Source organism: Heterodontus francisci, unplaced genomic scaffold (genome assembly GCF_036365525.1).
Source record: "Heterodontus francisci isolate sHetFra1 unplaced genomic scaffold, sHetFra1.hap1 HAP1_SCAFFOLD_58, whole genome shotgun sequence".
NCBI lineage: Eukaryota > Metazoa > Chordata > Chondrichthyes > Heterodontiformes > Heterodontidae > Heterodontus > Heterodontus francisci.
The window spans coordinates 7,050,924-7,063,479 of NW_027142006.1; the positions used below are offsets into that span (position 1 = coordinate 7,050,924).

The 12,556-nt window shown below is 43.3% G+C and overlaps 1 non-coding gene across 1 annotated transcript; it reads right to left on the reverse strand.

The window, feature by feature from the left end:
* Positions 1-11,954: 11,954 nt before the first annotated feature.
* On the reverse strand, positions 11,955-12,027 carry trnaf-gaa (transfer RNA phenylalanine (anticodon GAA)). The gene has a single exon. It is a non-coding gene; the product is annotated as a tRNA-Phe (tRNA).
* Positions 12,028-12,556: the final 529 nt, after the last annotated feature.

Here is a 12,556-nt window from a genome sequence, read left to right on the forward strand (position 1 = left end):
GCAGATTACGTCATTTGAGGTGTATATCCAGACTCATTTTGAATGAGTTGAGGATTTCTGTCTCAACTCCCCTATCAGGCAGTGAGTTCCAGACCCCCTCCACCCTCTGGCTGAAATAAAACTTTTCCTAATCTCCTCTGTAATCTTTATACCAATAACTTTAAATCTATTCCCCTAGTCACTGACCTCTCTGCTAAGGTGAACAGGCCCTTCACTTCAACTCTATACAGGCCCCGCAAAATGTTGTACATTTCAGTCTGATCTCCCCTCAGCCTCCTCTGTTCCAAGGAGAACAGCTCCATCCTATCCAATCTTTCCCCATAGCTGCATTTTTCCAGTCCCGGCAACATCCTCGTAAATCTCCTCTGTACCCTCTCCAGGGCAATTACATCCTTTCTGTAATGAGGTGATCAGAACTGTACACAGTACACAAGTTGTGGCCTGACTAATGATTTATACAGTTACAGTACAACCTCCCTGCTCTTATATTCTATACCTCGTCGAAAAAAAAGGATTCCATATGCCTTTTTAACCACCTTATCAACTTGTCCTGTTACCTTCAAGGATCTGTGGACATTTACTCCAAGGTCCCTCACTTCCTCTACACCCCTCAGCATTTTCCTATTAATCGTGTATTCCTTTGCCTTGTTTGACCTCCCCATATGCATCACCTCACACTTCTCTGGATTGAATTCAATTTGCCATTTTTCTGGCCATCTGACCAGACCATCAAGATCTTCCTGCAGCCTACAGTTATCCTCCTTGCTATTTACCACATGGCCAATCGTTGTGTCATTTGCAAACTTCTTGATCATGCCCCCTACATTTACATCCATGTAGACCACATCATAAACTGCACTACCCTCATCTATTTTCCTTGTTAATTCTTCAAAATTTCGATCAAGTTGTTCAGGCAAGATCTTCCCTTAACAAATCCATGCTGACTATCCTTGATTAATCTGTGCCTTTCTAAGTGACATTTTATCCTGTCTCTCTGAATAGATTCCAATAATTTTCCCACTATTGAGGTTAGACCGACTGGCCTGTAATTATTCGGTCTAGCCCTCACTCCCTTTTTAAACAGAGGTACAATGTTAGCAGTCCTCCAATCCTCCAGCACAACACCTGTATCCAATGAGGTCTGGAAAACGAAGGTCAGACCTCCCGCTATTTCCTCTCTTGCTTCTTTTAACAGCCTGGGGTACATTTCATCCATCCCTAGTGATTTATCAACTTACAAATATGCTAATTCCATTAGTATGTCCTCTCTCCCTCTGTTGATCATATCCAATACTTCACACCCCTCTTCCTTATCTACAATATCTGCATCGTCCCCCTCTTTTGTGCAGACAGATGCAAAGTATTTATTAAGAACAATGCCAACATCTTCTGCCCCTACATATAGGTTACCTTTATGGTCTTTTCTGTGCCCTCCTCTTTCCTTCGTTATCCTTTTACTCTTAATGTATTGATAAAACATCTTTGTGTTTACCTTGATTTTGATTGCCAATATTCTTTCATGCCTCTCTTAGTTTTCCTAATTTCAATGTTGATTTCCCCCCTCCACATTCTATAGACCTCTCAGCTTTCTGTAGTATTGAGTTCTCTGTGTCGGGCATAATTTTTCCTTTACTGCCATATCATACCCATAAGCTCCTTGACATCCATGGGGCTCTTGATTTGGCCTTCCCACCCTTTTTCTTTGAGGGAACATGTTGAGTCTGAACCCCTGGAATCTCCCCTTGAATTCTTCCCATTGCTCTGACACTGATTTACCTTCAAGTACCTGTTTCCAGTCCACTTTCGCTAAATCACTCCTCAGCTTAGTAAAGTTGGCCTTGCCCCAATTGAGAACTCTAACTCTTGTTGTATCCTTGTCCTTTCCATAATTATGTTAAAACTGACTGAATTATGATCACTACCACCAAAATGCTCTCCCACTGCCACTCCTTCCACCTGCCCATCTTCATTTCCTAAAACTGCGTCCTCTCTTGTTGGACTTGCTACATATTCGCTAAAATATTTCTCCTGAATGCATCACAAGAATTCTGCTCCCTCAATTCCTTTTACACTAAAACTATCTCAGTTAATGTTTGGGTGGTTAAAATCCCTTTCTATTGCTGCCGTACTGTTGCTTTGACAAAAATTGCCACTCTCCCTCCTTTCTTATCTCCCTCCCTATCGCGTCTGAAAACCCTGTAACCAAGACTGTTGAGCTGCCATTCCTGTCCCTCCTTAAGCCATGTTTCTCTCAGAGCTATGATATCATACTGCCACCTGTCTATCTGTCCTCAGCTCATCTGCTTTATTTGCTATACTCCTTGCATTGAAATAGATACACTTGAGCACTGACAAACACTTTTTTAATTTTCTAAACTTTGTTTCCTCAGTCTTCCAGACTCATCCATTAATTCTCTGCCTTCCATTTTCATTTCTGATTTTGTCCCATCTGACTCTACCTTCCAGTCCCCATCCCCCTGCCAAACTAATTTAAACCCTCCCCAACAGCTCGAGCAAAATGCCCCGCAAGGAACTCCGTCCCAGCTCTGTTCAGGTGCAACCCGTCCGACCGGTCCCAAGAATCTAAAGCCATGCCTCCTGCACCATCTTTCCAGCCACACATTCATCTGTCTTCTTCTATTCCTGTACTCACTTGCGCTAGGCACTGGGAGTAATCCGGAGATTATTACTTTTGATGTCCCATTTGCAAATTTCTTACCTCACTCCCCAAATTCTGACTGCAGGACAACATCCTTATTTCTACCTATGTTGTTTGTTCCGATGTGGACCACAACTGCTGGCTGTTCACCCTCCCCTTTCAGGATGCTCTGTAACTGCTCAATGACATCCTTGATCCTGGCACCAGGGAGGCAACATACCATTCCTGGATTCATGTCTGCGGCTACAGAAATGCCTGATTGTTCCCTTGACTATTGAATCACCTATCACTATGGCTTTTCCAGTCTTCCTTGTACCTCCCTTTGCAGCTGAGTCACCCATGGTGCCATGGGCTTGGCTCTGGCTGCACTCCCCAGGGAAGCATCACTGTCCTCCATATTCAGAACTGAATACCCGTTGGAGAGCGTCATGCAGTCAGGGTGTCCTGCACTACCTACTCGATTTTTTTTGACTGCCTGTTGATCACCCATTCCCTCTCTCCCTGCATACTCTTAAGCTGTGGGGTGACCACATCTATAAACGTGCTATCGATGTAGCTCTCTTCTCACGAATGCACTGCAGTGTCACCAGCTGCCTCTCAAGTTCCAAAACCCAGAGCTCAAGCTGCCACAATTGAGAGCACTTCCTGGCACAAATGTTCTCGAAGATAGTGGAAGCATCCTGGAGCTCCCACATATTACAGGAGGTGCACTCTCAAGGTTGAAACACCCCTGCCATTAGTTGACCATTTGCTACTGCTAAAAAAAACCTTAACAGTACTACAACACCTTAGAATTATAAATAAAACTTTCCTAGTACTGATAAATCCCACTAAAAATCAATACAGTTCACGAGTTAAGATAAACCTTACTCCAAAAAACTCACCAACGATTCACTTGTCCCTTATTATTAATACTTAATTTATACTCTTTTTATTCTGCCTGTTGTTGAAATGCTATAACCCAGCCATTTACACACCCACCCTAACAGTGGTGTACTAACTATTTACAGTTACTCCCTAACAGCCGTTAATCGCAACCAGTCACCTTGCAGCTTTCCTGTGATGTCACTATTCACTTTGTTTCCAAACTCCAGCTTGCTTGGACTCCTGTCCACTCCGCTTTCACCGTTTCCTGCTCTCTGAGTGAACCCTTGCTTACTCTCTCTCTCCCCACCCCGGGCTCTTTATGCTCCACTCTGCTCTCACTGTTTCCCGCTCTCAATGTATGAATATTTGTTTGCGTTGTGTTTAATTTAAAATATGGATTAACTGTATTTCACAGTTGTAGGTTTTATTTGGTAGTCCTATACAAGTTGTGGATTGGTATTCAATATTTAGCTCTGTGAAAATTATTGTGAATGAAAACATAACTTTCAATCTTATACATGGGCTGCTCTGCAAGCTCCAAGTCCTTCACTTTGTAGTAATGGAACTGATACTGTATCTTTCAGTCTTAATCTCTGTGGGATTTTTGAACTGGTATGTAATGCATAGCTCGGTATAACGTCTGATGTACATTATTGGGATTCATAGGATCATAGGAAATAGGGGCATTAGGCCAATCAGCCCATTGAGCCTGCTCTGCCATTCAAACAGATCGTGGCTGATCATATCCCTCTTTGCCATTTTTCCCTGCTATCTCCATATCCCTTGATCCCGGTAGTATTTAGAAATCTATTGATTTCTGTCTTGAATATGTTCAGTAATTGGGCCTCCACAGCCCTCTGGGATAAAGAATTCCACAGATTACCCACCCTCTGAGTAAAGAAATTCCTGCTCATCTCAGTCTCAAATGGCCTGTCCTTATTCTGAGAATGTGTCCCCTTCTTCCAGACTCACTAGACAGAGGAAACATCCTATCCATATCTACCCTGTCACACCCTGTAAGAATTTTGGAAGTTTCAATGAGATCACCTCTCATTCTTTGAAACTCCAGAGAATTTGGGCCCAGTTTCTGCAGTCTCTCATCATAAGGGGATTAGTCTGGTGAATCTCCATTGCATTCCCTCTGTGACAAGTCTATCCTTCCTTAGATAAGGGGAAGTGATGGCGTAGTGGCATTGTCATGGGCGGCACAGTGGTTAGCACCGCAACCTCACAGCTCCAAAAACCGAGGTTTGATTCTGGCGACTGCCTGTGCAGAGTTTGCAAGTTCTCCCTGTGACCATGTGGGTTTTTGCTGGGTGCTTTGGTTTCCTCCTGCAGCCAGAGACTTGCAGGTGATAGGTAAATTGGCTGTTGTAAATTGCTCCCAGTGAAGGTAGGTGGTAGGGAATATGGGATTACTGCAGGGCGAGTATAAATGGGTGGTTTTTGGTCAGCACAGACTCGGTCGGCTGAAGGGTCTGTTTCAGTGCTGTATCTCTAAATAAATATAAAATAAGGAAACCAAAATTGTACAGAATACAGTGCTCGACCCCAAGGGTCACTGTTGGAACCACTGCTTTTTTTGCTACAGATAAATGACTTGGATCTTGGAATATAGAGCAGAATCTCAAAATATGCCGATAAAACCAAACTTGGAGAAGTGGAAAACAGTGAGGATGAAATGAACCGCCTGCAACAAGACAATGATAGGCTAGCAGAATGGGCAGACAGGTGGCAGATGGAATTTAATAGTGACTAGTGTGAGGTGATGCATTTTGGCAGAAGAAATAGGGAGAGGCAATATATACTTAATGGCACAGTTCTAAAGAGTGTGCAGGAATAGAGGGACTTGTTCACTATAATGTGAACAATTTTTCTTCTTGTGTGGCTCTCAGATTTGTAAACTTCACTGTACTGGAGTGAGGTGACATTTACTGGCAGGAAGCAAGAACTGCAACCAAGCAGCAGATACTCCATCGTCTGTCAGGGTGAAAGAAACATTGCAATGTGAGGAAATAGTGAATGCGTTTGATTGGGTTGATGGAGACATGATACCACTTGTGGTGGAGTCCAAAGCAAAGGCCTGAAATATAAAATTGTCATTATTAAAAGATATGAGGAATTCATGACAAATGTATTCAGGTGGTGAGTGGGTGGAATCTCGATAGAATAGAAAGTGAGATTGGGTGGACAGAAGCAGTGTGAAAGGATGGCTCAAACAAAAGGGAAACGCCCTGAAAGGTTAACTCTGTTTCTCTCTCCACAGATGCTGCCAGAGTTTCTGAACATTTCCAGCACTTTCTGTTTTTATTTCAGAATTTGCAGGATGTTGCTTTGATCTGAAAAAAAATGGATGATTGGCTTTGGCTGCCAGTGAAATTCCACAGGAGCTAAAAGGAAGTTCTGATATCAGTGGCATGTTGATCTCGGGGTATGATTCTTGCTTAGGGTAAGTGATTAATTAATGTGTGAGAGATCCTGGGTTCAAATCCTGGACAAGCCCTTCTTTGTTGGTGTTTTTAGTTTAAGGTCGTCGATTGGTTTCAGCCTTACAGAAGGCGGAATTGATTTCCATATGGAGCCTGCTTGAGGACCAGAGGGCTGGATTCAAAGAGCTTGTCGACAAAATTGGAATGAATGAAATGTGCAGAGAGCCAAGTAGGAATATAAAGTTGTAACTTTAACTGAAGCCTGGCTCCAAAAAACAACAGAACTGGGTTCTGGTATGGAAAGGAAACCATTCCCATTTCTGTTGTTTGGCTTGCATTGGCTCATTGATTTTCTTGTTTTTCACTTTGTTGATGCATTTGAATAATTGTGGATCCTTCTTCAGGGTGTTTTCTTTCACCAGGTAGTTCTGACCTCTGATGATGATGATCGGAATGAGCTTCACCTCACTGATAGTTTTGGAACTGAGCAGATTTCCTTTGCTTGAGTCTACAACATGGAACTCAGTCTGACATGTGGACCCATGGGAGGATTTGAATGCCACCCCTGCGTTGAAGAATACAGTTGCATCCATCCAATAAGCGACCGAGTAGAAGTGACAGTTCAGTCAGTCGAACATTAAACTTTTAATTTCAGGGTGGTGAGTTTGAGTGCCATTTTGTTTTTCCCTTTTTTAAGGCTTCATGAGCAGAGAGTACAAGGAGTGTTTGAAATGAAATTCAGCAAAACTATGAGAAAGTCTCACTTTGATTCGGGACTCTTATCTCTCTGCAGCATCTCGCTGTGAACGATTGAACTTCATCTCATTTCATTCCCAGCTCGGGATCAGTGCGGCTCAGTGGGACTTCTGGCTGTCTCCTGCTTCACAATCCATCAGTGCTGAGAAAGCAATGGGGAATATTATTCAAGGCTCTGTAACCAGAGGACACCGATTTAAGGTGACTGGCAAAAGAACCAAAGGCAACATGAGGAAAAACTTATTTTGCACAGCGATTGGTTAAGATCTGATATGCACTGTTTGAGAGTGTGATGGAGGCTGATTCAACCATGACTTTCAAAATGGTAAAAGATAATTATCTGAAGTGAAAAAAGTGCATGTTTTCATGGAATACATGAGTCTGTGGCATGAGCTGAGTTGCTCGTGCAGAGAAGCAGCACAAGCACAATGAACTGAATGGCTTCCTTTTGTTCTGTAACTATTCTATGATCTATGATTCTTTTCAGAGTGAAATCAACACTCACATACAAGAAACTGACAGGTACAATGTAAACCCCACACTAACATACCAGCGAATGCTAGGGACAGAGTAAAACCAACTCAGTCCTAGACTAGAAACTGACAGGTGCACTGAAAACTTCGCATTACCAGACAAGAAATTGACAGTTACAGTGTGAAACCCACAGTCACTTAGCAGCAGTTGGCAGGTAACGTGGAAAAATCTTTCTTTCATATCCCAACTGCAAGGTAAAAAGGAAATTAGGGACAAACCCAGGCTCACACTTCAAAGACTGAGAGATACAAAGCAAAACACATACTCACCTACAAGTGCAGAGAAGAAGACACACTCAGAGGAGGTGCAGATTAAAGACACATGCATGTAACAGAAACTGATAGGGATAGAATCAAACCCTTTCTCACTTCTCAGAAACTGATAGATATAGACAAAAGCTGATGCTCACATACAAGTTGTTGAAAGATATGTGGTGAAACTCACAGAGCAATAGCAGAAACAAACAGGTACTGAATAATACCCACAGTCACAGACCAAAAACTGAAATATACTGAGTTAAACACCACTTTCTCACACCAGAAACTCATGGCTACAAAGTGAAGCTGACTCTATCCTCCCAGGCATTGACAGGTACAAAAGAAAACACTCACGGCGATACCAGGACATGAAATGTACGTAATAAAACCTATCAGCTGAAAGAATAGCATTAATGACAGGTGTGGTACCCAGAATGCTCAGCGGCCTAGAATCCGCCCAATCTGTGACAGGAGCGGGGCGCGCAGGCGCAGTAGAGACAGCTCTGTCAGGAGCTGGAGCTGCGGGTTCGGAGTTGGAGCGGGATATTCACAAAGTGCGAGAAGACCGCGCCCTTTGCGGGCTCACACATCTGGAGCAGGGCCTCCGGGCCACAATAACATGGAACAATCCCGTCTGTATCCCTGCGGATGGCGACGGTGAAGCCTTTCCCGGTGAGGCTTCCCGAAACCGCGTCCATAAATGGATAAGAATTGGGGTCTGGGCAGGGAGCGTCTGGAGATGGATAAGAATTGGAGACTGGGCAGGGAGCGTCTCTAAATGAATAAAATTTGGGTACTGGTCAGGGAGCGTCTGTAAATGGATAAGAATTGGGGACTGGGCAGGGAGCGTCTCTAAATGAATAAAATTAGGGTACTGGTCAGGGAGCGTCTATAAATGGAAAAGAATTGGGGTCTGGGCAGGGAGCGTCTGGAGATGGAGAAGAATTCGAGACTGGGCAGGGAGCGTCTCTAAATGAATAAAATTTGGGTACTGGTCAGGGAGCGTCTGTAAATGGATAAGAATTGGGAACTGGGCAGGGAGGGTCTCCAAATGAATAACATTTGGATACTGGTCAGGGAGCGTCTGTAAATGGATAAGAATTGGGGACTGGGCAGGGAGCGTCTCTAAATGAATAAAATTTGGGTACTGGTCAGGGAGTGTCTCTAAATGAATAAGATTTGGGTACTGGTCAGGGAGTGTCTGTAGATGGATAAGAATTAGGGACTGGGCAGGGAGCGTCTCTAAATGAATAAAATTTGGGTACTGGTCAGGGAGCGTCTGTAAATGGATAAGCATTGGGGACTGGGCAGGGAGCGTCTCTAAATGATTAAGATTTGGGTACTGGTCAGGAAGCATCTGTAAATCGATAAGAATTGGGTACTGGTCAGGAAGCGTCTGTAAATCGATAAGAATTGGAGACTGGGCAGGGAGCGTTTCTAAATGAATAAGATTTGGGGACTGGGCAGGGAGCGTTTTTTTATTCGTTCGTGGGATGTGGGCGTCGCTGGCTCGATCTCAGCTCGAGTAATGTTTCCAGTTCTGGGCACCAGGCTTTAGAAAGGACATCAAAGCTTCTGAGACAGTTCAGAGGAGATTTACCAGAATGATCCCAGAGATGAGGGGTGTCAGTTCTCTGGACAGGCTGGTGAAGCTGCGATTGTTCTCTTCAGAGTAGAGAAGGTTAAGGCAAGATTTAATAGAGGTGTTCAGAATCATGAAGGATTTTCATACGGTAGAGAGGGAGAAACTGTTTCCAATGTCCTGGGGGTCAGTAACCAGAGGACACAGATTTAAAATAATTGGCCAAAAATGTCAAGGGGAGGTGAGGAGAGATCTTTTAACCCAGTAACTGATTCGGATTTGGAATCAATTGTCTGACAGGGTGGTGGAAACAGATTCAATTATAACTTTCATAAAGGAATTGGACAAATATTTCAAAGTGAAATTCTCCAGGATTATGGGGAAATAGGCAGGGGGTTGGACTAATTGCATCTTTTTGTTAGAGAGTCAGCAGAGGCACAATGGGGCCGAATGGCCTCCTTCTGTGCTGTGTGATTCTATGAACATAAGAACTAGAAGCAGGAGTCGGCAATTCAGCCCCTCGAGTCTGCTCTGCCATTCAATACAATCATGGCTGATCTCAGCATGGCAGTTCTTGTTTCTTGCCAGTAGATGTCACTTCACTCCAATACAGTGAAGTTTACAAATCTGAGAGAGACAAAACAGGAAAGAATTGTTCACATTCTGGTGAATGTGTGGGATTTAGAAATACTAGGAGTGGAGACGAGTTATTACTTGTCTGCTCGATCCCCATAGCCCTGTAAAATTATTTCCTTCAAGTGCCCATTCAAATTCCTTTTGTAATCCTCGATTATCTCCATTTCCACCGCCCTCGTGGGCAGCGAGTTACAGATCATCACCAATCAGTGTAAAAAAGTTATTCCGCACATTCCCCCTGTACCTCCTGTCCAAAACCTTCAGTCTGTGTCCCCTAGTCCTTGTACCAATAGTTAACGGGAACAATGTTTCCTTGCCAACTTATTTAAAACTGTCATAGCCTAAAACACATCTATCAATTCTTCCCTCACTCTCGTTTGATACAGGCAGAACAACCCTAGCTTTTCCAACCTAACCTTGTAACTAAAATCCTCCATCCCTGGATCCATTCTGGTAAATTTCCTCTGCATCCTCTCAAGGACCCTCACATTCTTTCTTAAGTGTGGTAAGCAATACTGGAAGCAACACTCCAATTGGGGCCTAATCAGAGCTTTATAATGGTTCAGCATAACTTCCCGGCTTTGTACTCAATGCCTCTATTTATAAAGCCCAAGATCCCATATACTTTGCTAACCACTCTCGCAATATGTCTTGCCACCTTCAAAGATTGATGCACATGAACCCCAAGTCCCTCTATTCCAGCACACTCTTTAGAACTGTGCCATTAAGTATATATTGCCTCTCCCTATTCCTTCTGCCAAAATACATCACCTCACACTTATCACTATTAAATTCCATCTGCCACCTGTCTGCCCATTCTGCTAGCCTATCATTGTCCTGTTGCAGGCAGTTCATATCATCCTCACTGTTTGCCACTCCTCCAAGTTTGTTGTCATCGGGATATTTTGAGATTCTACTCTGTATTCCAAGATCAAAGTCATTTATCTTGAGCAAAAAAAAGCAGTGGTTCTAGCACTGACACTTGGGGAACACCTCTGTCGACTATCCTCCAGTCTGACAAAGAACCATTTCATAAGACTCGCTGTTTTCTGTCCTTAAACCAATTTTCTATCCAATTGGACACTGACCCTCCTATTCCACGAACCTCAATTTTGTTAACCGCCCTTTTATGTGGTACCTTGTCAAACGCTTCCTTAAAATCCATATAAACAACATCCACTGCATTCCCTTCATCAACCTGCTCTGTTAGTTCATCAAAAAATGCAGTTAGATTAGTCAAGCATGAACTTTCATTTATAAATCCATGCTCACTCTCCTTAATTAACTCAAACCTCTCCAAGTGACTGTTGATTTTTTACCCTGATTATTCTTTCTAAAACCTGACCCACCACTGCTGTTAATCTAACTAGCCTGTAGTTACCCAGACTGTCCTTACACCCTTTCTTGAATAAGGGCGTCGCATTTGCCACTGTTTATCCTCTGGCACCTCCCCCATATCCAGGGAAGATTGGAAGATTATACTGAACCCTTCCGTTATCTGCATCCACATTTCCTTTCGCAACCTGGGATGCAAGCCATCCGGAACAGGTGATTTATCTACCCTAAGCACAGCCAGCCTTTTTAGTACCTCCCTCTCTCAATTTGTACCCTATCCATTGCCTCTACTCTCTTCACTTCTACTGATATTTTGTCCAATTCCACTTCCTTAGTGATCACTGATACAAAGTACTCATTAAGCAGATTAACATTGCCCTGCACCTCTAAGCATATATTATCCTCTTTCTCCCTAATAGGCCCGACTCAACCTCTTACTACCCACTTATCATTTACATGCTGCTCGAAGATTTTTGGGTTTCCTTTCATGTTGACTGCCATTTTATTCTCATAGAAATAGAGAATAAGCTGAATATAGAAGATATAAGTATTTCCCATCCTTGATGAGGTGGAACTTTTTTATGTTGTGGGTAGTAATGACTTGGCCCACGAGTGTGGTGGAAGCAGAGACAATCAATGATTTGAAAAGGAAATTGGATGGATACTTGAAGGAAAGAAACTTGCAGGAGGAAAGGGATCGAGCTGGTGAGTGGAACTGACTAGATTGCTCCGGGGAGAGCCAGCATGGACGTGATAGGCCAAACGACCACCTTCTGTGCTGCAAATGACTCTGTGTTGTTTCTCAAATTCAATCCACTGGTGTTTGGTAAATAATTTCAAAGTAAATTGTGCAACTGGAAAATCAGAGCCAAGGCAAGGGACGCATAAGGAAGCGGAATTGCTGAAACCCGGGATTGAACCAGGGACCTTTAGATCTTCAGTCTAACGCTCTCCCAACTGAGCTATTTCAGCCCAACATTAATAGTGGCTTGGTGTCCTTATTTTGGAAGAAAATACATACATTCAAGTTTTCCAAAAAATTAAAGAACACAACATGTGAGTAATATTCCCCATTGCTTTCTCAGTACTGATGGATTGTGAAGCGGGAGACAGCCAGAAGTGCCAATGAGCCGCTCAGACCCTGAGTTGAGAATGAAATGAGATCAAATTCAATCTTTCACAGCGAGATGCTGCAGAGAGGTAAGAGACCTGAATCAAAGCGAGATTTGCTCATTTCAAACACTCCCTGTACTCTCTGCTCAAGAAGCCTTAAAAAAGGGAAAAACAGAATGGCACTCAAACTCACAACCCTGCCATTAACAGTCTCATGTTCGACTGACACTTCTACTCGCTCTCTTATTGGATGGATGCAACTCCAACGCAGGGGTGGCATTCAAATCCTCCCATGGGTCCACATGTCAGACTGAGTTCCATGTTGTAGAATCAAGCAAAGGAAATCTGCTCACTTCCAAAACTATCAGCGAATTGAAGCTGATTACGA